Below are 27,966 nucleotides of genomic sequence, written 5' to 3' on the forward strand. Positions count from 1 at the left end.
CCTGGGTGGCTCAGTCAGTTAAGTATCCGACTTCAGCCCAAGTCATGATCTCACAGTCTGCTGTCAGCACAGAGCCCACTTCAGATCCCTGTCCTCCTCCCCTGTTGCCCCTCCCCCCACTTGCATGCATTCTCTCTCAAAAATAAATAAAAAATTAATTTAAAAAGATATTTTGAGAGAGAAGGCACAGTTCACATAAGTTTCATTACAGTACATTGCTATAATTGCTCTATTATTTACTGTTAATAACTTATGGTGCCTACATGTCAGATGAGTACCTCGTGTTGCATGGAAGTGTTTGAATCACTATTTTGTACACAAGAAACTACTATTACATTGAATGTTAACTGGAATTTAAGTAAAATCATTAAAAATGATAAAACAAAAAGGAATGTGTGTATCTTAAAAAAAAACTTATGATGCCTGATTTACAAATTAAACTTTATCCTAGGTATGTTTGTGCAGGAAAAAACATAGTATATACAGTGTCCAGTGCCATCCACAGTTTTCTGGCATCCCCTGAGGATCTTGGAATGTACCCACCATAGATAAAGGGGGATGAGTGTAATTCATGGAGACAAGAGAACAGCAAGGAGGACTTGGGAGGTAGGGAAGAAGAATAGTTCATTTTTTGTCTGGGCTGACTTAAACTTTGTGGAACAGAGCACAGGCATCCGGTGGACAACTAGAAATCTCACTCAGGAACTGAGTAGCAAGGTCTGTTTAAAGATGAGTTGATGGAGCCTGGGTGGCTCAGTCACTTGAGGATCAACTCTTGATTTTGGTTCAGGTCATTATCACAAGGTTGGTGGATCAAGCACCACATCGGGCTCCGAGTGGAGTGTGGAGCCTGCTTGGGATTCTGTCTCTCCCACTGCCCCTGTACCCCACTTGCACTCTCTCTATATATATAAAATAAATAAGTAAATAAATAAATAAAAGATGAGTTGAGGAATCGCCAATAGAAAAGGTGACTAAGCCACAAAAAGGCCACAAGGGAGTTCTCTTCTGCCTCTCATACCCTTGTTTCCTTTCCCTCTGACTGTCCCCACTTTGTTCTGTCCTTAACTATTGTAACTTACCAAAGAACTGTGGCTGGCCAAATAATGTCCCCCCTCCAAAGGACGTCCACATTCCTTATCTCTAGAACATATGTACCTTGTATGGCATAAGGAACTTTGTACAAGTGATTAGACTAAGAATTTGAGATGGGGATAGGATTCTGGATTATCTGGGTGAGTCCATCCAATTGTAAGTTGCTTGTAAGAGGGAGACAGGGGTTAGAGTCAGAGAGGGGCATCAAAGATGCTATACTGCTGGTTTTGAAGACAGAGGAAAGAGGGGGCACTTCAGGTTCAGTCAGTTAAGCATCCAGGTCCTTGATTTGGGCTCAGGTCATAATCCATGTTCATGAGTTTGAGCCCCACAGCGGGCTCTGTGCTAACAGTGTAGAGCCTGCTTGGGATTCTCCTTTCCTCTCTCTCTCTGCCTCTACCCCTGCCTTGTGCTCTCTCTCTCTTTCAAATAAACTTAATTTTTTTTTTCAAAATAAAACTATATGCTTACAAGGTTCTAGATTTTTCTAGAAATCTTCCCCCAAACTCAGTTTTTCCTCTCATGCCTCAGTTTTGCAGGTGTTCTAAGCACACTTTCAAGCTTCCTGTAAAGTACCTCAACCCAGCCCTCCAGAGAGGAGCTGGGGGTCATCAGGCCACCCTCCACTAATTCACCCTATGCCAGAGGACAGGTAATGTGTGTGTTGGATGGTCTTCTTCTGGTAGTGGAAATTGAAGACCAAGGTGTGAGTTCCAGGAGATAAAACCAAAAATGCTCACTAGCTTTGAAAACAAACTCCAGGTGGTCTTATCCAGCTTCCCAGAAGCCAAGGTTTGGGTTCAGAACTGGAGCCAACAGTAAGGCAGCAAGGTCTACCTTATTATTACCTTTGCTTATAATTACCCTTTGCTCCCAGTGTACAGATCATGCCTCCTTGTGTATTCTATTTTTCTCCAAACCTAAATAGGGAGCAGTAACTGATGATGGGCATTCTTGGATCCCATCAGATAGTTCCAATTTCTCCATCGCTCCTAACAAACAAGTAACAAACTCGACACTCTGGCTACCTAGCGGGAAGATAAAATAACATGGGATGTAATTTATGTGAAAGAGCTAGCTGGGACTCTTCTAGAAGAAGGCCAAATGCATAGACTCAAGGGATCCTCCTGATAGCACATACTAAAAAGTACGGTTTTCACAAGCCACCAGCAGAGACCGGTGACTTCTGCATGCTCCACACCCTCTTCCTCTCAGTGCTTTATCATTATACTATCTGGGGTAGCACCCAGAAGGACACCTACATCCCTGTACTGCTTGGCTCAGCCAGAAGCTGCCGTGACGTTCACTATATGCAAAGTCAGAAATGATTCTTGACAACTGCTAAAGTGACTCCACCAAATAGCTTCCCTATGAGAAGTCTCTCTGCTCATCAAGCCACGGCCACTGCACGGTGACACGACACAGGGAACATGCACCGTGCCTGCAGGCACTTCTCACATTCTGGGGCCTTTTTGTCTCTCACAGAGGGGACACTGGCTTTGAAGCACAAGGGATGACTGATCGGGTTTGTAAGAATTGGCCGCAAGCCCAGGGAGCTACTGGATTTCCCCAGCGCTTTAGCTGAAGGATTCTGCGGGAAGGTTCTGCCATGGTCCTCTCTGCCATCTGAGGTTACCTAACAGCAAGCACCCAAATAAGTGATTGTTTGAATTTCCTCCAAACCATCAAAGCCAATTCCTGCTTCGGGAGAAGGGAGGGGATGAAGGGGTTGGACATTTCTGTCTTTGACAGCTGACAACATATTAAGAAAGGCGAAGGGTCAAGGACCTGGCAATTTTTTTGTTCCCCCTTCACTGACTTCACACACAAGCAGATGTGACTGGCAACCTCCTGTCAGAGTCCCGGGACACCTGCCTGCAAGGAGAAACCAGTGCAGGTAATGAATTTACCCTCCTGAGCCTGGATGAACCTAAGCTCGTTTCAGAGGGGACGCCAGCGGATTAGAAAAGGACTTGCCGGGGCGCCCAGGTGGCTCAGTCGGTTGAGCGTCTGACTTCGGCTCAGGTCATGATCTCACGGCTTGTGAGTTCGAGCCCTGCATCGGACTCTGCACTGACGGCTCAGAGCCTGGAGCCTCTTCAGATCTGTGTCTTTTCCTCTCTCTCTGCCCCTCCCCCACTGCCCCTCCGTCTCTCAAAAATCAACAAACATTTCTAAAATTTTAATTAAATAAAGAAAAGGATGTACCTCTCAAGTGAGCTCAGACTGACAGAGTTTATGGGAAAGAGGAAAATGCTCACACGTCAGTGTGTTTGGGAACGTAAGTAGAGGTGGACCCTAGGAGAGTTGGACGGCTGGAATCCTGTGCAGGATATGTTGAGAAAGGGGGTAGGGTGAGGATAAAGACATGGGGTTCTCTGACAAGTTCATAGTTGGCTGAACGGAGAGCTACTATGTCCAGAAGTAACATGTGAGGCAGCCACTGGGCCATCTCCACAGGTGCATATTTAGCTGGAGGAACTTCTGCAAGTATCCATGAACTGTATCTCCATTGGTGGACTTGTAGGCAGAATGCCATAAAGTAGGTTCTCTTCCGTTTATTCTAGTTTATTTATTTGAGTAATATCTACACCCAACATGGGGCCTCAAACTCATGACCCCAAGATCAATAGTCTCGCCCTCTTCTGACTGAGCCAGCCAGGCACCCCCAGAAGATTTTCTGACCAGATCAGGAAGTCTGGATCCTTCCAACCATTTCCCTGGCATGACACCATCATACGGAAAAGGTTTTCAGGAATCTTATCACCACACAGAAAGAAATTTGTGGAGAAAAAGATCCTCAAGGTCTTAGTTGTCCACGAGAACAGTATGTGCCAAATGTGTGCTGGGGTTATGAAAAAAAGAAAGGAAACAAGGTATCTCAGAGTGAAGTCCCATTTTTAGAAGCCCACTGTATGAAATATCAGAGGTGGGATTTCCACCATTCTGGTTCTGTGTTCTCTTCCAAGGGCCTCACGTGGAAAGAGTTCCCCCTATCAGTTAGGATGCCTTCAGCTGCTGGTAACTTGGAAACTCGAACAGAAACTACCACAGATGACAATGAAATGTGTTCACTTGATTATTTTTTAATGTTTATTCATTTATTTGAGAAGGATTGGGAGCAGGGGAGGGGCAGAGAGAGAGGGACAGAAGAGAATCCCAAGCAGAATGCACACTTAGTGCGGAACCCAGCACGGGCCTCGATCTCACAAAACATGAGATCATGACCTGAGCCAAATCAAGACCTGGACACTTAAACAACTGAGTCACCCAGGCACCCAAAAAATAGGTTCACTTTAAAACCCAGAAGTTCAGTGGGGTACAGCAGCTCAGTCGGCTGGGTGTCCAACTTTGAAAATATTTTAAAATGTTTATTTATTAATGAGAGAGAGAGAGAAACAGAGTGTAAGTGGGGGAGGGGCAGAGAGAGAGGGAGACACAGAACCTGAAACAGGCTCCAGGCCCTGAGCTGTCAGCACAGAGTCCGAGTGGGGCTCAAACTCTCGAACCGTAAGATCATGATCTAGGCTAAAGTCAGATGCTTAACCGACTGAGCCCCCAGGCGTCCCTAGGCATCCAACTTCAGATCTCAGCTTAGGTCTTGACCTCAGGGTTGTGAGTTCAAGCTCTTCACAGGGTATGAATCCTACTTTAAAAAAAATAAGAAGAATTTTAGAAACCTGGCCTTCCAATTCCTAGGACTGACTTGGCTTTGTTTTTTGCCATGGGTTGGCTTTACCCTCCAGATGACTTGAGAGCTGGAGGCTCCCCATCCAGATGCAGTAAGGTCCACAGGCAGAAAGCTGTCACTTCTTCTGGTGTCTCCTACTAGGAGTAAGGAACATGTCCCAGAAGCTCCTCTCCTCAAGGAATCGCCCCTCACATGTCCCAGAAGCTCCTCTCCTCAAGGAATCGCCCCTCACATCTCATTAATCAGACCTGGATACAATCCCACACCTAAAGCAGCCCCTCGCAGGGGGACTGGGATTCCCAGTGCTTTCAGAGACCGGCTAGGACCACCCTCAGGGCTGAAGTAGACACAGCTTCTCCTGAAGCATGGGGACATGGGAAGGCGGGCTGGAGGCCTGAACAGATACAGGCTCTGTTAGCAAGAAGAAAGGGACTGCCTACCTGATGGGCTGCCAACAGCACCTGCTAGAGACATTCATCATTTGTACCATACACAAAGAGGGGGCAACTACAGAGGCATCATCCCTAGACAGCAAGAGTGAGCCCCCGCAGACACCTCAAGCAGCAGTCTATAGAGTCCTACAGATTAAGTCATACAAAAACAATGCCTGGAGACCAAAGTTGTTGACTCAAAGAAAGAAGATAAAGGGGGACAGATGCTGCCTTCCAGATCCTAAAAGGCTGTAACTTGCCGTGTGTACTTCTGGAGTTAAAACCTGGTTACCCTGAGGTGGCTGGCGGCTGGCTGGCTCAGTCCATAGAGCAGGCAACTCTTGATCTCAGGGTTTAAGTTCGATCCCTACGTTGGGTGCAGAGATTACTTAAAAATATTTTAATTTATTTATTTTGAGAAAGAGAGAAGAGATAGCACCAGCGAGGGAAGGGCATAGAGCGAGAGCGAGAGCAAGAGAGAGGAGAATCCCAAGCAGGCTCCAAACTGGAGGCACAGGGCTCAGTCCCCACAAACCACGAGCTCACGACCCGAGCCAAAATCAAGAGTCAGAGGCTTGACCAACTGAGCCACCCAGGTTCCCCTATTTAAAGTTTCTTAAACCTTAAAATGTTTTTCACTAAAATTGATAACCAGGAGGCTCCTGTCCATTAATGAAGTGAGGACATGGGCTCATTTCTCTGTGAGATCAGGCAAGATGGGCAAAACCAAAGTCATCTTCCTCCAAGTCAGGACTGACTCTTGATTTCCCTGTATCCACCACCACTGCCTGGTCACCCAGGAACAAGGCCTTCGAGTCAGATCTCCTTTCCTCTCCTTCTTCAACTGTATCCAGCCGTTAGCAAGACCTTGGAATGTGGCTTTTTACATGTCTATAACATTCATCACTTTCTCCCATTCTGACTCACCCCCACTGGTTCAGAGGCTAATTCCCAACTTTTGAGTGTCTTTTTAAAATTTTTTTAATGTTTGTTTATTTTTGAGAGGAGAACACATGCACAAGTGATGAGGGGCAGAGAGAGAGAGGGAGACACAGAATCGGAAGCAGGCTCCAGGCTCTGAGCTGTCAGCACAGAGTCTGATAAGGGTGTTCGAACTCACTACCATGATATCATGACCTGAGATGAAGTCGGATGCTCAATCAACTGAGCCACCCAGGTGCCCCTGTAACGTTCAAATTTCTGCAACAACTTCCTAACATGTTTCTTGGACCCAAATGCATTTCCCAAAGTGCAGCCCCAATGACATTACTCACCTGCTCAAAAGGCTCCATCAGGTAAGGACAGCCAAGATGCATCCAGAGGCACGCATTATCCCAAGAATAGCAGGGTCTAATTAAAGTCTATCCCATCCCCAAAGTGAGGGGTGGTCGTCACCACATCTGCTAGAGGGATTTCCTAAGTGCCACGAACAAGTGATTGCTATAGGTCTACCGTGCTTCCCCTTCCAAATGGGAGTATAAAGTAGCTCCATAATTATATATGGGGAAGGGGGGCAAATATCTCTTTCTTTGGTTCACAGGACCAAGAGGGAGCCCACTTGAACTACCACTCCACCACCTGGAGATCTCAGACTTTGAGCTAGGTGAGGTGAACTGGATCTGTGTCCTGTTCATCTCCCTTTGAGGTGTAGTGAGTATGATCTACTGCAAAAAAGATCACGGGACTGAGCAGGGACACTTCCATGGATCACAGAATTGGTGCACACAGGAAGACCACACTTCCCAAGCAACCCTTAGAGTTGTTAGGGCAATAGGACTGGGTTCTAGCAAAAAGCATGTTTGCAAATGTAAAGTAAGACACTTCCAAGCCCCGCTCTTAAAAACATCTTGCATGACACTCAACTCTGCCCTTCTAGATACAGCAACCTATGACTGTTTCAGCAGCTCAATCTCCAAGATGGCGGAGCTGCCATCAGCCCGATTCTCTGAGGAACTACAAAGAGCAGCGTTTTCCTCTCCCTTTGCCTTTGTTGGGTACACACCATGCTTGAGAAAGAACCCTTGTGACGTCTGACAACAAATGACACTTCAGGGTGAGCCTAGCCAGTAAAGACCACTCCATACACGAACCCCAGCTGGACATCTAATAAAAATGTAACTCGGGGTCAAAAAAGACTCAGAATAAAGAGTGTGGTAGAAATGCTACAAATTCACCCAACTTTCAGAAAAATTCCTCTCAGGGTCTTCCTACTGGTTCGAAATTAGTACACATCCGTTATCATCTTAATCACCAAAAACCCATTCTTGGGAAAAACTAGATTCTACCAAGATTGAAATTTAAGCTTTTCCTTACTTCACCAAACATGAAAAAGAAGGAGGGCGGGGAGAGGAAGGGAGCGGGGGAGGGGGAGGGAACCCTTTCCTTTAAATATCTGAGCAGATTTTTACTTTTTTGCACAGCTTAAAAAAAAGCTCAAGCTGTTAAAGAACATTATTTGAGCACCTCAAATGTAAAATTCACAGGCAATCAAACAAAATGAGGAGACCCATCCCCATGTTAGGCAGTCTTAATTTTTGGTTTAAAGGGATGTATTCTTTTATATCTTTCTGACGGTTTTTTTAAAGTCATACATAACAGGGGCATCTGGGTGGCTCAGTCAGTTAAGTGTCCGACTTCAGCTCAGGTCATGATCTCACACTCCGTGGGTTCAAGCCCTGCGTTGGGCTCTGTGCTGATAGCTCAGAGCCTGGAGCCCACTTCAGATTCTGTGTCTCCCCCCTATCCGCCCCTCCCTGTGCATGCTCTGTCTCTGTCTCAAAAATAAATAAAAAAATTAAAAAAAATTATAAGTCACACATAAGATCATTTTATTCCTGCACCTTCTCTACAAGGATTTCTTCCTTGTATCCGCCTAAAAGGATGAGCTCTTCACATTTATAAAATATCCAATCTGATTATGGCCAATGGCCATTATGGCCACCTAAAAGATAAATACAACTTGAAATAATAGCACTGATCTGTTTTCAAAGAGCACTGTTACAGACCTTCGAGTAAATATTCAAGCCAGAGAGAGAGAGAGCTATTTAAAGCATTAGAGGTAGCAAATTTTAGATTGCAGCGTTGGGCAATCGTTCTAATTTATGGCCACGGAGATTCCTCTTTGCTCGCGTGTGCTCCAATGATGCCCCTTGGTACTGCCCTTGGAAACCTGACCCCTGTGTGTCCCCAGAAGTTACCACTTTCATTCCAACATTAAGCCACTGCCAACATTCAGGCAGACAGACTTCATTTATACAGGCCCAAACCACCTGTGTAACAAAAAAAGAAGAGAGTCAAGCAGAGAAAAAGCCTCCAGAATTAGAGGAATTGGAGAAAGAATGTAGCAGGGAAATATGAATGATCAGAGGCACATAGTATCCCCACCCCTCCAAATACACCAGAAAAGGGAACAAGCATGAAAATAACAACTTGAGGAAAGCCTCCTGAAATCAGCTGGGCAGGAACATAACTGGAGTGTGATGTTATGAAAATTACCCCACTGGCTCTGGTCATGATCTCACGGTTTGTGAGTTTGAGCCCCACATTGGGTTCTGCACTGAGAGTGCAGAGCCTGCTTGGGATTTTCTCTCTCCCTAAAATAAATAAGGGGCACCTGGGTGGCTTAGCCAGTTAAGCATCCAACTTCGGCTCAGGTCATGATCTTGCAGGGTGTGAGTTCAAGCCCCAGGTCGGACTCTGTGCTTGACAGCTCAGAATCTGGATGGGGCCCTTCTTAAATTCTGTGTCTCCCTCTCTCTCTGCCCCGACCCTGCTCACATTCTGTTTCTCTCTCTCTCTCTCTCTCTCTCTCTCTGAAAAACAAACATTAAAAACTTAAAAAAAAAAAACCTCTTACTAAAAATCAACAGTAACATTTATATCTACATACTACTATTGCTTCTAATACAACAGATGTCCTCCTCTTTATCAGAATCCTCAGTCTCCCGGAGCCATCCTATCCAACCGTGGTTTCACTATTGTCTCTAGATGGACGGTGCCCAAGTCTATATCTTCAGCACGATCTCCCTTCTAAATGCCAGCCTCTATTTTCAGCTATTTATCGGACACATCTCTGAGCCATGCTGCTGAGCTCGGCTTCCCTGGGAAGCAAGATCTGAGATGGAGATTTCACGTGGCTGGTGTATTGGGGGCACTCTTCGAGACCACCACCACCGAAGGAGTCATGGCAGCAGGGCATGGACAAGGACAGACTGAATGGTGATGGAGCCACAACAAAAAGCTGAGTCAATCCCACAGCAACTGGGATGATCCTTCAAATCTATTCCAAATTGGGGCAAGGAGGCTCAGACACTGTATCCACGGACCCACCAGCCATTGGCTGGAGGCTGCCCCAGGGACATAAGGGCGTAGTCTTTTTTTTTTTTTTTTAATTTTTTTTTTTTTTTTTTTTTTTTTTTTTGGGACAGAGACAGAGCATGAACGGGGGAGGGGCAGAGAGAGAGGGAGACACAGAATGGAAACAGGCTCCAGGCTCCGAGCCATCAGCCAGAGCCCGACGCGGGGCTCGAACTCACGGACCGCGAGATCGTGACCTGGCTGAAGTCGGGCGCTTAACCGACTGCGCCACCCAGGCGCCCCAGGGCGTAGTCTTGAGTGAGGCAGCTCTCTTTAGCCCAGGGCAATTTCCAAGAAGGCATTAGCTTTTAGCCAGGGCCATGGACTTCCCAGGTAGCTGAGGAAATGAGTACCTCTCAGCCCTACCTCCTGATGATAATCAGAGGCACCTGTCCCTGCCAGGATGGTGGCTTCTCTCCTTGCCTCGTGCTCTCATAGCACAAGGAGCCTGATGTAACTAAGGGGAAGACAATCATAGCTTAGACCCTCCTAGAGATTCTTCTTGTGTTTCCTAGTGGAAACATGAGCTTCTAGGAATCAGGACTTCTAAACCCATGGAACTCAGAGTCACAGAAATGAGAAACAAATTCCCCGAGCGGGTCGCTGGGAATAATAGCAAGAGAGGCAACCTTCCACTTGTGCCCCTTTGATTTCCAGACTCATATATTCTACCTTCTTGAGACTTAATACCATGTGTCGGTTGTGGATGTAGAATACATGAGGCCCATCCGCACAGGGTATTATCAAGAAGCTAGAGCCACAGCCGTGTCCTTGAAAGACCATGCTGTTGTCTCTCTGGCTGCAGCTTCTAGGTTGGCATGGTTTGTTAGGACGAGGGTGTTGCACATGATAACCCTGGATCCCATGGTCACGGACCCATTGGTGTATTTCTTTTGCTGCACATTAGGGCCAAGTGCACATCACAGAAATGTGTTCACAAGTGAACCTATAATCTCTCCCATTCCCAAGTCATTCCACAAACTGTTTCCCCTGTCCTGTGACAAGCAGATTGCCATGCCACTTGAATGGGATGTGCCCAGGCACAGGAGCTGGACACATGGTTCCATCACCCCAGATACACTCCTAGCACTTTCCTGCATTAGCAATTCTCCTCCAAGGTAAAGATTTTTTTTTCAACGTTTATTTATTTTTGGGACAGAGAGAGACAGAGCATGAACGGGGGAGGGGCGAGAGAGAGGGAGACACAGAATCTGAAACAGGCTCCAGGCTCTGAGCCATCAGCCAGAGCTAGACGCGGGGCTCGAACTCACAGACCGCGAGATCGTGACCTGGCTGAAGTCGGACGCTTAACCGACTGCGCCACCCAGGCGCCCCCAAGGTAAAGATTTTTAATAGCGTTACTATACTACAGAAACAACAAATGTTATACAGTAGAATAAGAAATCAGCTGAGTTTTCCAAACAACTTTAAATAAATGTGGCATTTGTAGCAGACTGATTTGAACTGAATGCCCAGAATCCCAGGGGAATGTGCACACTATCCTTCATCCTTAGAAATCATTTAAGAGAGGGGCACCTGGGTGGCTCAGTCAGTAAAACATCTGACTTCAGCTCAGGTCATGATCTCAGGGTTCGTGAGTTCGAGCCCAGCACCGGGCTCCCTGCTGTCAGCCCTTCAGATCTTATGTCCCTCTCTCTCTTTCCCCCCCATGCTCATGCTCTCTCACTCTCAAAAATAAATAAACCTTAAAAAAAATAAATTATTTAAGAGAAACAAGCATTGGTCAGGGAATGAGCACTGCAGGAAGAATTGGGAGATCTGAAATCTTGTGTTGGATTTTCCATTGATAGGGTTATAATTCAGTTAAGACCTTAGCAACTTAAACTCCTTCATTGCTTCATCCATAATCCTACCTGCAAGCATCTATTCAACATCTTCTCCTAGATATCTCAAAGGCACCTCAAACTCAACATGTCTAAGACCTGCCTCATGATCTGTCCCCACCATCCCAGTCCTTTTCCAGTATTTCCAGTCCCTACAAATGGTCCTACCACCCACTCAGCTGCTCAGGCCAAACATCTAAGAATTCTCCTTGACACCTATTTTTTTCTTCAACTGCTATACTAAATCCACACCAAGCCCTCCTGACTTCACTTCCCAAATGGCTCTTGGATCCATTCTTCTGTCCCTCTTCTCCACTACCACCCACAACTCCATTCGTATGCTAGTCCCAGCCACGTGTCCTGGACAATTGGAGGGTGCTCTCAATGGCTCTACCTGCATTCATTCTACTCCCACTTCTTTTTCCTGGGATTCTGGGCGTGTGCACACATACACGTATGTACACACACACACACACACACACACACACACTCCAGTACAACCACAGTAACCTTTTGAAAAGCAAATCCCATCCAGCCACCACCTCCCTGTTGAACATGGCCTACGAGGCAGGACATGGCCTGGCCCTTGCCTCCCTCTCCAGCCTCGAGTGAAATCAGGCTCCTGCTCATTCTAAGCACACCTGCCTCCTTTCATGCTGTCATGTCCCTTTACTCTGTCCATTCACCCTCCTACCGCAGGGCCTTTGCATATACCTTTCCTCTCTGGAGTTCCCTGCTTTTCTCTTCACTTAGAAAATATCTAGTCATCCATCACTTCCTCAGAGAAGTCTTCCCTGACTACCCTGTTACAGATTCTCAGAACACTGTGTACCCTCCTTCCAGTGCCTTCCAGAGATGCAAACTTACATGTATTTTGGTGATTGCTTGATTAATGTTCCTCCCTCAAATGAGACAATGGGTTCCATGAGGATACCAATGGCATCTGGTTTTGCTTACATCTGCCAACACAGGAGTATGTGACTTCCACTTTCTCTCCCATGAATTCTTTATCAAGGGGGTCCCCAGTCCAGGGACAAGACCCCACTGTCCCATCAACTGTTCTTCTCAGTCTCTGAAGATCCAGGGACTACACCTTCCTCAGCCTCAGTTTTCCTTTTGATAAATAAGGAGAAGGATTCTGGTTCTTTCTTTCTGGTATGCAGAGAAATATTAGGTTCTGGGAGAACATTAAGATCAGGGTAAGCACAACTGTCCCTGTTGTTAAGTCACCTTTCTTTCTCCTCTTGTCCTTATACATGACGCCCCACATACCCTGGAGGTGGCTACATGTTGGGGCCACAATATTCTGAAAAGGCAGCCTTATGATCAAGTAAAGCCACTGAAGGACTAAGACACTGTGTTCAAGCTGAGCCTCTGTAGGTTCACTTAGGATTATTCGTGTCCTTCTGAATTTCCTTCTGAAAGTAATGACTGCTGTAAGGTGTTGCTTTAAAGCGTGAAGCGTAAAGTCACATAGGCCTGGGTCTGAAGATTGCTTCTACTACCTCTGTCTGTGATATTTGGGTGAGCTGTGTAAATTCTTCCAAACCAGTTTCCTCATCCAAAAAAAGTAGAGTAATTATAATAATATTATTATAGGGGCATCATAAGAATTAAATGAGGGGCGCCTGGGTGGCTCAGTTGGTTGAGAGTCCGACTTCGGCTCAGGTCATAATCTCACGATCCGTGAGTTCGAGCCCCGCGTCCGGCTCTGTGCTGACAGCTCAGAGCCTGGAGCCTGCTTCGGATTCTGTGTCTTCCTCTTTCTCTGCTCCTCCCCAGCTCACACTCTCTCTCTCATAATAAATAAAGATTTAAAAAAATTTTTTTTAAAGAATTAGGGGCACCTGGGTGGCTCAGTCAGTTAAGCAACCAACTTTAGCTCAGGTCATGATCTCGTGGTCCGTGAGTTCGAGCCCCACGTCTGGCTCTGTGCTGACAGCTCAGAGCCTGGAGCCTGCTTCGGATTCTGTGTCTCCCTCTCTCTCCCACTCCTCCACTCATGCTTGCTCACGCTCTCTCTCTCAAAAAAAGTAAATAAAAAAAATTTTTTTAATTAAAAAAAAAAGAAATGAGATAATATGTATAAAGCATTTACACAACACCCGGCACAAAATGCTATTAGTAGTAGCTATTATGAGAAATAATTTAGGGGTGCCTGGGTGGCTCAGTCGGTTGAGCGTCCGGCTCTTGATTGCGGCTCAGGTCATGATCTCACAGGTTTGTGAGTTCAAGCCCCATGTCAGGCTCTGCACTGACAGTGTGGAGTCTGCTTGGGATTGTCTCTCTCTGCCCCCTCCCCCAATGCATGCATGCGTGCACTCTCTCTCTCAAAATAAAATAGATATGTATGAGAGGTAATTTAATGAGAAAACATGTTTCAGGTGGGTCTGTAATATTTAGCATAAATTCTTACCTATTTTGGTTACAATCTTATAATGGACACTTCCAGTGTTCCTCCCAGATCCCCAGATTCCTTTTACTTTTCTAAGCACCTGTCCTCTGGTCCCTTTGTTCTTTGGCCTCTGACATTCGCACCTGTGCAGCCAGAAGTGTCAAGGAGATCCCTTAGCTGATAGGTGACAGATACAGGAGTCTGAAAGCCCAGCTCACTTGTGTTGGGTGGGGGAAAACTGAGTTACTTGGTGAGATCAAGTTGAGAATGACACTTTGCCAGAAACATCATTCTTGCCTCTTTCCCCTTCCCTGTCCACCTCCTCACTGGCTTCTCCTGGGATCATGTTCCCAATAAATCTCTTGCCCACAGACCCCTGTCTCAGGGTCTGATGCTGGGGGGCACAGCACAGGAAAGATCTGTCCTCCTGGATACTTAGGAGGAAGATTTTCAAACGTTCAGCACTAGGGGCGCCTGGGTGGCTCAGTCAGTTAAGCATCTGACTCTTGATTTAGGCTCAGGTCATGATCTCACAGTTTGTGAGTTTGAGCCCTGCACTGGGGCTCTGTGCTGGTGGTGCGGAGCCTGCTTGGGATTCTTTCTCTCTCCTTCTCTCTCTACTTCCCCATTCATCCTCTCTCTCTCTCTCTCAAAATAAATAAATAAACTTTAAAAAGAAAAAAAAGGTCCAGCACTCAACCCACAGAAGAGGTAGGGTATGTGGGGCTCGATGACATAGGGTCCTGAGGTTCAGCCCCTCCAGGTTCAGGCTGCTGACCTTTACCAACACACTGGATAAAAAGGACATGAGAGCAAAGCACTCCCTTTTGAAATGATCTCATTTGAAATTTGAAAAACAGGCATTCTTACCCCTTGAGCTTATTTTTCTGATCATCAACTTATCTGCAAAACTTTCTTTTTAAGTTTATTTATTTATTTTAAGAGAGAGTGTGAGCTTGAGCCAGTGAGGGGTAGAGAGAGGAGGAGAGAAAGAATCCCTAGCAGGCTCTGCATTGTCAGCACAGAGCCTGATGTGGGGCTTGCCCTGAGCCGAAATCAAAAGTCAGACACTTAACAGACTGAGCCACCCAGGTACTCCTCATCTGTGGAACTTTTTTTTTTTTTAATGTTAATTTATTTTTGAGAGAGAGAGACAGAGCATGAGCAGGGGAGAAGCAGAGTGAGAGGGAGACACAGAACCCGAAGCAAGCTCCAGGCTCTGAGCTGTCGGCACAGAGCCTGACACGGGGCTCGAACCCATGAACCGTGAGATCACAACCTGAGCTGAAGTCAGACGCTTAACCGACAGAGCCACCTGTGAAATGGTTAAATTAACCAGTTTCACAAGGACTTTATGGAGATCTCTGTAATCACATCTTAAAATATTTTTACGTCAGTGTATTTTCCCTCTACAACATCACCTTCTGCCGTTTAGCCCACCATCCTCAAACATGCCACCACAAGCCAGGCCAGCTCATGGTTGGCTCAAGCAGGCAGCCACTCGTGCCATGAAACGGCACGGAGTTCTTTACCATCAGAAGAACATGACCGCCAAGGACACCATGACCACAGAGGGGACCATTCTTTCCTCCTGTTGGTCTGTTCAAATTCAACACATCCTTGCTGAACACTTCCTGTGCACCAAGCACCCTGCTGTCTGCAGTAGTAGGTGCAACTGACAGGCTTTGCCCTGATGGCATTAAAGACAAAAATGAATGACCAAACTAATCAACACGTAACTGTTAACCTGACTGTAAAAGCCAAGAGCGAAAAAGCACAGAGCGCCAGGAAGGCGGGTAAGAGAAGAGCTGACCCACAGTACAATTGAGGAAGGCACTCCTGGGAAGGCTGTGAGAAGGGGGGCAGTAGAGAAGGAGGTAAAGGAGTACCGAAGGGATCACACGCAAAGGTCCTGAGGCAGAAACACAACTGCACTTTGGTGGAACTAGAAGAAAGAGCACAAAGTCAAGTGAAGGTGGTGGGAAGGGGCGCTTCAGAGGCCAAATGAAGCCCAGTCTCACAGAGTCACAGACCACCAAGCACCTTCCCAGTCACCACCTCCTGCCTAATAGGACCCCCTATTTCTAGGATGCATGGCCCGCCTATCTCTAGCAGGCCTGCCTGAAACCTAGTCTCTCCACCCAGGCCCCCTGGGTAGCTGCAACGTCCAATTTCTCCTATTACCCAAGACTGTATTTTCTTACGAACTGATACAGAGCAAAACGTGTGGCACATCCAAGTGCAGATCGTAATCAGTGAGGGCAGAGTAGTCTAGCATAACAAGTAGTAGTCTGGTCACAGACAACCATTTTCCAGGGACAGCGATTAGGGGGCCATGGGGAGAGGCTGTGGATCATGCCCCCCCTCCCCTGCCTTTCCTAGAGTAAGTAACACAAATGCTCCCAAAACAGTCTTCTGTGTGGCTGGTAAAACCAGATCAGAACAGCACTTGTCAAGAGACCTCTGAGCACCTGATTTTTTTTAAAAGGTCACGAGCAGCATCCAGCATTAACACTTAAAAAAAAAAAAACAGCAGCTTTGCCAACAATAACCAAAATGAATGCGAAGGACTCTGTCTTTATAGTGAATGACGTCTGCAAGGAGGAAGGAAGTTCAAGGGCACACAGCCTCCTGCAGCCCTTCAGAGATGAAAGGCGATCTGGAAAAGGAGCAGGCCTTGAGAGTCAGCACATGAAAGGCCGTATTATCCGTCCACTTTAGACGTTTAAAATTCTCACACTGCGATTCAGGGACAGTGACGGTAATGAACCCAACGAGGCAAAATGTAACCCAGGGAGCACCTTGTCAGGTCCCAGGATTCCGCCCCCACCAGCAGGGCTGCACCAAGCAGACCTCAGATGGGCAGGGCGGTCATTCTCCTGCTGGAATCCCACCAGCACACCCAGCTGGACCAGGACCACCAGTGGTGAACGTCAAGGTCACCAACAGAGTCTACTTTGCAAGATACTATACCTCCTCAAGAGGTGGTGGAAAGGAGACAAAACAAAAAACCTATGTAGATATGGCTTTGTGGAATCCATCAGAAGTGAAAACACCAAACAGAAATAGAAAGAAAGGCACGGGGCGCTTGGGTGGCTCAGACGGTTGAGCATCCACTTCAGCTCAGGTCTTGGTCTCTTGGGTTCATGAGTTCAAGCCCCACATCAGGGTCCCTGCTGTCAGCACTGAGCCTGCTTTGGATCCTCTGTCCCCCTCTGTCTGTCCCTCCTCCACTTGCACTCTCTCAAAAATAAATAAAACATTTTTAAAAAATAAGAGAAGAGCAGAGGCTTGTTCACTGCTCAAAAGAAAGACAGGAGAGGAGACCCCGGGTGGCATAGTCGGTTAAGTGTCCAACTTTAGTTCAGGTCATGATCTCGTGGCTCATGGGTTCGAGCCCCTCGTCGGGCTCTCTGCTGACAGCTCAGAGCCTGGAGCCTGCTTCGGATTCTGTGTCTCCCTCTCTCTCTACCTGCCCCGTCCCTGCTCGTGCTTTCTCTCTCTCTCTCTCTCAAAAATAAACATTTTAAAAAATTAAAAATAAAAAGGGAGGAGAGCTTTGGTTTAGGTTTGTAGGGCTTAACTTTTATTTTGAACCAAAGTTGCTTGTTTTTTCCATCATAAAAAACAAAAAAGCTCATAAAGAGAGAGAACAAATATTCCTAACTCATCCTGAGTTTCATGAGGTGTGTCCACGATGAGACACGCACTCAGCAGGTCTTCAAATGAAGCGTCGTCCTGCTGGGGTACTCTTCGGGCCCCTTGGCAACTCACATACTCAAGTTTTAGCTGTTTTAGTCAAGCCTTTTTTGTTTTTAATTTGAGAGAAAAAGAGTGCAAGAGGGCAGAAGTAGAGAGAGAGAAAGAGAGAGAATCTTAAGCAGGCGCCGCAGTCAGCAAGGAGCCCAACACAGGCTCAGTCTCACAAGTAGGGGATCATGACCTGGGTGGAGATCAAGAGTCGGGCGCTCGACCGACTGAGCCACCCAGGCTCCCCTAACTGAGCCTTTGTTTACCCACAGCAAGGGGTTACACAAGCCGTGCAGCAGAGTTAGTCCATGAAAATCCACACAGCTCCGTTTTCAAGGGCTCTGCTGGGATCACTAATTCACTCTCCTGACAATGCAGAATCACACTGGAGAGTGGGATTCTGGGGGAACCGGTGAAAATAAACATGGTACCACAGGTTGTGGGGGCTAAGAGAAATCAGGCAGCTGGGGCACCTGGGTGGCTCCGTCGGTTACATGCCCAACTCTGGATTTTGGCTCAAGTCATGATCTCACAGTTCATGGGTTTGAGCCCAGCTTCAGGCTGTGCACTGGAGCCTGCTTGTAGTTCTCTCTCTCCCTCTCTGTCCCTCCCCTTCTTGTGCTCGAGCTCGCTCTCTCTCTCAAAATAATAAAAAAAACAATACTGCACTTAAGCTGGATTCATGTCACCAGAGCCCCAGGTGAGTTTACAATTCCCATCTGCTGTGGCTCGTGAGGATAAACAGGGCAGGGAAGGACACAAAACCTCCAAGACCCCCTCTGCCTGTGCCAAGTAACCCCCAGACCCTTTAGTGGAGCAGAAAACAAGACTCAGAGGGTGGGGCCAGTGTCCAGGGGTCACATCCACACCGTGTAGCGACCATGGGGGCCAGGGCAGTTGTGACCCTCTGAAGGAAGAAACAAGAACCCCTCTACAAGGACACTTAACACCCTCCACTACAGGATGGATGTCCGCTAAGCCCACAAAGGTGATGGAAGTAACATGGGACAGACCACAGGAGGCCAGGACTCCGGCCGCCACCACACAGCATCAGAGCTGCTGGTAGAAGCTGAGGGTTGATAGGACAGAGGGGGCCTGGAACAGCCAAGGGAGACACACAGGGGGAAGCAGAGGCCCCAACTTAGGAAGGGCTCAACAAGACGCTTGGTGAAGAAGTGAACAAGGAACAAACAAGACCTCAGGCCTGGATATGTCTGCCTCAACACCACTCATGAGGTTGGTCACTGAAATGCTTGTGGCTACAGCAGAAACTTAGAGTCAGGTTTCTAGATGGGATGGGGCCCAGAAAATGGCAGCATTTTTAGAAAAGTCAGGGATAGTTAGGAAAACAGAAGTGCCTCACCTGAGTTCCTGAAGATCGTAGAGAGAAACATGGTAAGATGTGTCCCCTATGACCTTCCCGCCCTACAGGGGGTCCACACTTGCCTAAACCCTGAGTCACTGGGGCATGTGGTTTAAAAATACAGATTTCTGGGCCTCTGTCAATGTTTACTGAATCTGAGTCTCCAGGAGCCTGGGCATTTTATTTTTAAGGCCAATGGTCCTTTTTTTAAAATTTTTTTAAGTTTATGTATTTATTTTGAAAGAGAGAGAGAGAACAGGGAGGGGCAGAGAGAGAGAGGGAGAGGAGAATCCCAAACAGGCTCCATGCCATCAGCACAAAGCCCAACGTGGGGCTCGAGCTCACAAACCGAGAGATCCTAACCTGAGCCGAAATCAAGAGTCAGACACTCAACCGACTTAGCCACCCAGGCTCCCTGTGGGTTCTGAGAATCACAGCAATAGCCCGGCCCTTCTCAATATGGCCTCTCTGACACCAGGGACACAATGGCCTGACAATTTTGCAAGCTATTTCCAAGCTCAAATGAATGCTTGGTGGTTCCAGGTCGAAGAGAAGAGAGGAGAAGAGAAGAAGAGGAGAAGAGAGGATAAGAAGGAGAAGAGAGGAGAAGAGAGGAGAAGATAGTAGAAGAGAGAATAGAGAATATATGCTCTTCGCTTCTCGCTTCTCTCCCTCTCCTTCTCCCATCCCCTCCCTTTCCTTCTTCTCCCCCGTTCTTCTTTCCCCCCCTCCCCTTCGCCATACTTTCAAAGCCAGATGATTTTGAATAAAACCGCCAGCACAGCAGAAGAGAACGTCCTGCGAAACATCAAGCATGCTCTAAATGCACTAATAGAGAAGGCGTCTTTGGAATTCCAATAAGGGTAAAAGAATAAGGTCACTTAAGACCTGGCTGTATTTTTAGAGGCTGTGCTCTTGTAGGAACTTCAGTCCTGAAATAAGGAAAAGGAAGTGAATCCTCTGAGCACATCATTGAGAAAGAAAGGTCTTCCCCAGCCCACCTTGGGGAAGGAGACACCATCCAGGCCCTCTGTTCCTACTGGCTAGCCTGTGCTTTGGAAACAGGCCAACCTGGGATGAGTTCAAGTCCTGCTTCCAGTACTGTGTGTCCTTGGGCAAGGAATTTAAACTCTGCGAATCTCAACTCCACCCCCAATAAAACAGGGTAAGAATGGGAGCCAAATCTTAGGGTTGTTTTAAGCACGATGTGGAAAAGTAGGTATCTCAGCATCGGCACAGAGTCAATGCTCTGCAAGTATGAGCCAGGTTCATTAGTATTTTTACTGTGGAGTCTTAACATCGCTCGGCTTTTTAATTAGCACTGGCCTTGCCTGGGCACCACTGCTGAAACATTTTCTATTCCTGGTTTCCAAATTTGCCTGCTGTAAACCTGACTTTGGAATTTTCCCCCCGAGCAAGCAGCAGCATCCACTCTGGGGTTATAGCTAAAAATCTATTTCCAAGCGGTAAGTGGTTCTAAGTCGCCCCATGAGTAAGTGCCCCTTAAGGGAAATGGCCTGGATTTTCCTCTACTTTATGCTGAAAGGTCAGATTTCACAGATGTATTGATATTCCTGGATGGGTTTCCTTCATTCTCCATTTAGCCAACTCCTACTTTTCCTTTAAAGCCTCCCATATGAAGGCTTTCTTCCCAGGGGAGCTAACATACCTCTCTGATAACCTAAATTCATTCAGTCATTCATTCATTCAATAAGGACTTACTGTCTGCTGGGCACCAACATTTCTTCTGCCTGTATCTTCTGACACTTGTGTTTATTTTTTTATTATTATTATTTCCTCTCTACACTAACTTGAACCTCCCTCACCATCAGAGACCATGCTGAATTCTTCTCTAAATTCTTGGTGCCCAGCAAGTACTCATCACATAGCAGACTTCTAGAAGTTTTCTTGTTGACCATCGTGCTGATTCCTTAACCATGTGGGGCAGTCTCCCTCAAGATCAAGAAGATATGTCACTAAAGCAGCTTGCTTGGACTTACTAGTTAGTTGTAGGACCCTAAGTAAGTCACTTTGTCTCTGGGATCCTCTCAAGCTTTAAGACTTGATGCACCTGGAATCTGTGTATTTCTATTAAAAATTTTTTAACGTTTATTTTTGAAGGAGAGAGAGACAGAGCATGATCGGGGAGGGGCAGACAGAGAGGGAGACAGAGAATCCAAAGCAGGCTCCAGGCTCTGAGCCATCAGCACAGAGCCCAAGGAGGGACTCGAACTCACAAATGGTGAGATCATGACCTGAGCCAAAGTTGGATGCTTAACCAACTGAGCCACCCAGGCGCCCCTCTGTGTATTTCTAAAGCTTGGCTATTCCACCCAGGGCCTCCGAATTTCCAGGAAGGAAAGTCACTCTCCAGGGATCCCAACTTAGAGCAAAGCCAAGGGACAGACCTGCATATACTCATAGAATGGTTTCTGCATTTTCCCAGTAAAGTCACATATTGTTTTGTTTTCTTTTAAAATTTAAAAACAGGAGCCTGGGTGGCTCAGTGGGTTAGGCATCCAACTCTTGATTTGGATCAGGTCATGATCTCACAGTTTGTGAGTCGAGCCCCATGTTGGTGCTCTGCACTGACAGCACAGAGCCTGCTGGGATTCCCTCTCTCCCTTTCTCTCTCTCGTCTGCCTCTCCCTCTCAAAAATAAACATTATATATATAATATAGATATATATATTATATAGATATATCTATATGTGTGTGTGTATATATATATGTGGGTGTGTTATATATATATATATCCTTTAAAAATGTTTTTAATTAAAAAAATAAAAACCTTCTACTGATAATATGATCCACTCCTATCTCCCTTTTGAACCTGCCCTTCCCCCAAAGAAAAAGACATATAAAAACATATTAAGATAAAATTGACTCTTGGGGCACCTGGGTGGCTCAGTTTCAGGTTAAGCGTTTGATTTCGGCTCAGGTTCATGACCTCCACCGTTCGTGAGTTCGAGCCCCGCGTCGGGCTCTATGCTGACAGCTCATAGCCTGGAGCCTACTTCAGATTCTGTGTCTGCCTCTTTCCTCTGCCCCTTACTCGCTCACTCACTAAGATGAATAAACATTTAAAAAAAATTTTTTTAAAAGATGAGTGGGACTCTAGTCAACATCACTGTCCCTGCATTCCCTGAAGAACAATGGAACTAGGAGTTGGCGGGCTACGAAAGATAAGAAAATTGCAAAGGTAAGACATTCAATGTCTGTCCTGAGACACACTGAAAATTCTCTGTCCATTGGAGCTGTTTCACTTCCCTCCAGATGATGTGACATCATAGAGATGCAATTTTTTTTACTCTATTTATATTATTTTCCTTCAAAAGCAACTCATAAAAAAAATAAAATAAAAATTTTACAAAAGCGTTCACAGGCCTGGATGATGAGAATTTCATTAAGAAATTTATTTGTTAACCTAGATTTGACACCATAAATTCTGTGCAAAATCTGATGTTTGGATACGTCCATCAATTTTCCTAGACTCTTCAAATGCAGAAATTTCATGTTATTTCCTTCTTCACTCACAGATAAGGTCCAAAGATGTTTTAAGTTGGTGATTCAATTACTATAAAAGTTGCCTGAACTGCGAGAGCCTACTTGAAGACCAAGGCCAATGGTGTTCAGGCTGCTCTGTGAGGGCATGCTGTACCTATACCCTGCACACAGACCTGTCCTTGAGACCTGCCGGACCCAAGGCAGAGAGTGTGGGTAGATCGCCACTAAACCATCACCTGACTAGAAAGCCAAGTACACATTGTGCTCGAGGTGGGTGAAAAGCATCTTTGGACTCCAAGGACAGAACACTTTGTCTTCCCAAGATACCTCTGGGATGTTCTCAAACAATCAATGATGCATTTGATTCCCAAAAGCCACCATCTTGGAAACACCTTGTTGCTTCCTAGCCTCTCTCTGTTTCTCTCATGTTGAAAGCCTTATTGCAGGTGTGGAGCAGATCAGAAAACCTATAACACCCTTAATGGAAATAACCATGCAGAGGCTCTAAAAGGACTCTGGTCATTTTTCCAGAACAGAAATGAGCTCTTGATGCTGGTAGAGGAGAGTAGCTAAGTCTTCCCACTCCATCCCAATTACTGGACTCTTGGCTCTTGTCTTGCCTGGTAGCGAAATTTGTCATGTGATTTTAATGCCATACACTAGATCTATCATCTGTCCCTAAATTTAATAACTGGGATCCACAAACAAAAAATAGTAAGGAGGGACGCCTGGGTGGCTCAGTTGGTTAAGTGTCCGACTTCAGCTCAGGTCATGATCTCACACTCCGTGAGTTCAAGCCCCGCGTCAGGCTCTGTGCTGACAGCTCAGAGCCTGGAGCCTGCTTCAAATTCTGTGTCCCCCCACTCTCTCTGCCCCTTCCCTGCTCATGCTCTGTCTCTGTCTCAAAAGTAAAAATAAAAACATTTTTAAAAAATTAAAAAAAAAAACAATAAGGAAAACAACAAAAACAAATAAAAAATAAAATAAAATAAACCTACTCTACAGCTAGAGTCTGGTCTTTTCTCCAGTTCTGTCTGGCTGGAAATGGTGCTAGGCAGACTGGCTTTTTAGGTACCATGAGACAAATTCATTCTTCCAAAACCCATATAGCCCCCTGTACCAATAATTACTTCATCCATTTGGTTAAAAAGCACACGCGGCCATCAGAAGGTCAAAGTCATTGGAAACTCTTCCACTTCCTTGTCTAAATAAATAAGCCCAGCAGGCTCAGGGAGCAAAGAAGGGATGTGTTGTAAGAAGTAAGAATTCATTTCTCAGGGCACCTGGTGGCTCAGTTGGTTAAGTGTCCAACTCTTGATTTTGGCTCAGATAATGATCTGTTCGTGAGATTGAGCCCTGTGTTGGGCTCTGACAGTGCAGAGCCTGCTTGGGATTCTCTCTCTCCCTCTCTGTCTGCACCTCCCTTGCTTGCTGTCTCAAAATGAATAAACATTAAAAATAATAATAATAATAATTTGGGGCACCTGGGTGGCTCAGTCAGTTAAGCATCTGACCGGCTCAGGTCATGATCTCACAGTTCGTGGGTCTGAACTCCTGTTGGGCTCTGTGCTGACAGATCAGAGCCTGAAGCCTGCCTCGGATTCTGTGTCTCTCTCTGTCTCTCTTCCCCTCCCCCACTTAAAAAAAAAAAGAGAATTCATTTCTCTATTGTTCTTCAATGACATCTACTCCCTCTTCTTTCCCCTCCCACCAGTTCCTCTCTGACCCTTCGATCTGCCATTCTCACACACAAAGGACGGAGTGTTCCTTAGAACAGAGCAGATGTTTATGAAGAAGGAGAATAAATTGGGCCATGAAAAGATTACAACCACAACTCAATTCTTCAGGCAGCAATATGACCCAACTTCATTCCCTACCTCACAAACACAGATGGGTGGCAAAGAAGGACTATAACGGAAATTAAGAAACCATTGTAATCCACATAAGAGTAATTTCATGACTGTTCAGCATCATCCAGGGTTCAGTATGGCTTTTTTGACCCTCCTTTCTGAGTAGCAAATAAATTCTGTCAAGGGAAACCAGATCACGTCAGTCCCACCCAGGAGCAAAGAGAGAGTTAATACATTTCCAGTGAGGAAGGACTTCTGTCAAAGGTCGGTATGTCAGTAAGTAGATAGAATGAAAGAATGACAGGAAGATACAGTGATAGACTGAGATCTGTCTATATAGATCATGCATAGGGTATTAGTGGAGAATTCACAAAGAGTTACTGCTAGTTAGTTATTGCTAACATATGGGGGCACCTGGGTAGCTCAATCAAACATCTGACTCTTGATTTCAGCTCAGGTCATGGTCTCAGAGTTGGTCAAATAGAGCCCCCACAATGGGCTCTGGGCTGTCAGCACAGAGCCTGCTTGGGACTCTCTCTACCCCACCTCTCTCTGACTCTAGAGCGTGCACACGTACTCTCTCAAAAATAAATCAACAATGGGGGCGCCTGGGTGGCTCAGTCGGTTGAGCGTCCGACTTTAGCTCAGGTCATGATCTGGCCAATTGTGAGTTCAAGCCCTGTGTCAGGTTCTATGTTGACAGCTCAGAGCCTGGAGCCTGCTTCAGATTCTGTGTCTCCCTCCCTCTCTGCCCCTCCCTTGTTCACACTCTTTGTCTCTCAAAAAAAAACGTTAAAAAAAATTAATAAAAATAAATCAACATTTCAAAAATGATTTTAAAAAGGAGAAACATATGAAGCCAGATCTCAAAAGAAAGAAAGAGAGAGAGAGAGAGAGAGAGAGAGAGAGAAAGAAAGAAAATATTCAGGTGCTTCCTAGAAGTTTTCAGGGAAAATATTTTCTTTCTCAAATATCATCAGGAGGAGAACACTTGAAGCCAAACCAAATAATACCAAGACGCTTGCTTCCCAGAGGTTTCTACAGAGAAATACTTTTCTTCTCAAATATTAGCAGATGGAAAATCCAACAGCCACACAAAGAAGATCACATTGGTTGCCACAACCCAACTTCCCATCAACAGGCTTCTGTTGTCCCCACTACCGTGTTTCTGCAGATCGTGATGGAGTTGTGAGGAGAAAGCAGGTCCAAAAATTGAAAAGAATATCTATTACAAATGCACTTTTCCTCCTTTGTCTGCCTAGAAAGAAATCAGCCCAGAAGGAAACCAAGTCCATCACAACTTGAGATTTTTCTCAGATTCCATTGACAGAGGACCAACATCATGGAGTGGCTAACAGCATGATCTCCACAGACAGACAGAACTAGGCTCTACTTCTGCCCCTCCCTAATGGTGGGACTAAAGACTCGGGTTCCTCTTTAGATAAATTGGGCTGTTATTTACTTCACAGTACTGTTAAGGCACACAAGATGTAATGCATGTGAAGGGCCTAGCCCAGTGTCTGGTCTTAGTACATTCTCAATAAAACTAGCAATAATTATTGTTATTTTGACAATAAATTGATTATAAGACTTCCTATTTAGATGTTATAAACCTCGATGTTGTCATGAAAATTACAAAGTTGGTTAACAAGATCAGGTGTAGTACGAATTTCCAGGAAAATCTCAATTTCTGCTATCTTATCCTGTGGTCATACATCCCAAGTGTTGGTTTTTAGTAACTAGGGTATTCACTGATAGATAACACAGGTTATTAGGAAGGAAGGAAGGAAGGAAGGAAGGAAGGAAGGAAGGAAGGAAGGAAGGAAGGAAGGGAGGGAGGGAGGAAGGGAGGAAGGAAACGGAGGGGAGGAGAGGGGGAAACTAGGAGAATACAGGATGCATTGAACGAGGTAGTAGCCACAAAGATGCTTAACCATAACTTGCATAATAGACAAGCATATTTGAAGATTTAATGAAAAAGGAAATGAAAAATGATTTCATAAATACAGCTTGCCACTGAGGTCCTGGTGGCAAAGAGAGCCATAAAACAGACGTTTATTGAGGCACCTGGCTGGCTCAGTTCGTAGAGCATGTGATCTCCAGGTAGTGAGTTCGAGCCCCATGCTGGGCATAGAGCTTACTTTAAAACAATTTTTTTAACTTGAAAAAAGATGTTTAGGGATAGAAAACTTAAGAACCATCCTTTCATTCAGATCGAGTTCCTCTATGACTTCAGGGGACTAGACAGCAAAGCTAGGTAGGTGGCTACCTCAGAATGTTCTGGCCTATCTGAAATTTGCCATCTGAGTTTTTGATCCAAAGAACAAAACAAATGCCAGTCTCATAAATCCTCTTCAAGCTCCTCTTACATCAAATCAGCAATTGCCTTCTTTTCAGACCATAAATAGACAGTGACATTTTCACAGAGCTGGTTCAATAAAACCACATTGTAAAAGCAAATCGGAGGGGCGCCTGGTTTGGTTGAGTGTCCAACTTCGGCTCAGGTCATGATCTAACAGTTTGTGAATTCAAGCCCCGCATCAGGCTCTCTGCTGTCTTCAAGCCTGCTTGGGATCCTCTGTCTGTCCCCCTCTCTCTGCCCCTCCTCTGCTCATACACTCTTTCAAAAGTAAATAAAACTGTTTAATGAATGAACGGATAAATGCAAGCAAATTATTAATGTAAAAATGTATTCTAGCAGAGGGTGCCGAACTTTGCACAAATAGAGAACATCCTAGAATGGAATGGTGGTTTGCACAGTGACTTATCAGGGAGACCTGGGTTCACCTCCTATGCTTTCATCCTTATGGCTCCTTATGATCAAACCACACACCTTCGTTGTCTGGATTCAACAGGACCCTGAAGCTGTGGGGTGGAGTTGACCTCTGTGGGGTGTAACTGATGGGCACAGGGGGTGGAAGTCTTCACCTCCAGCTCACTTCCAACTCATTTGTGCCTTCCTGTCATCATCAGCAGAGCCTTGGCACAAGATTTGGAAATAGAAGTCCACAGGTGCCCCCAAATATATAAGCTTATAGGTTGACCATTATTATCAGCTTTTTTTTTTCTGTTTTTAAAATGTTTATTTATTTATTTTGAGGCGGGGGGGAGGGCAAGTGTGGGGAGGAGCAGAGAAAGAGGGAGAGAGACAATCCCAAGCAGACTCCACTCTGTCAGCACAGAGCCCGACGCGGACCTCGAACTCACAAACCATGAGATCATGACCTGAGCCGAAAACAAGAGTCGGACACTTAACCAGCTGAGCCATCCAGGTGCCCCTGTTATTATCAGCTTTCCAATAAAGAGCACAAGTTGGAGCACAAGAAAATTAAAATGTGAGATTTCAAAACCAGAAAGTCCCTACCCCACGTCCATGAGTTAAGAGCTGCCTGTGACGCTCAGCACACTTGCACACAGAAGAAATTCCATCCACTGAGGTATCCAAATCTTTCCACAGCTTAGGCTGGTGTGGGGTCTCAGGGGTGATGCTGTTCACCCCAAAAGAGAGGAAGTGGAAGGAAAGCCTGGAGGGAGGAAGGGAGTATTGTCCCTGTTCCTGGTGTCTGCTCTCCACTATGTGGCTTCATTATATTTATTTTAATTAAATCCAAGTTAGTTAACATGCAGTGTGGTCTTGGCTTCAGGAGTAGAGCCCAGGGACTCACCTCTTACATACGACACCCA

This window comes from Lynx canadensis, chromosome A1 (assembly GCF_007474595.2).
Source record: "Lynx canadensis isolate LIC74 chromosome A1, mLynCan4.pri.v2, whole genome shotgun sequence".
Taxonomy (NCBI): Eukaryota; Metazoa; Chordata; class Mammalia; order Carnivora; family Felidae; genus Lynx; species Lynx canadensis.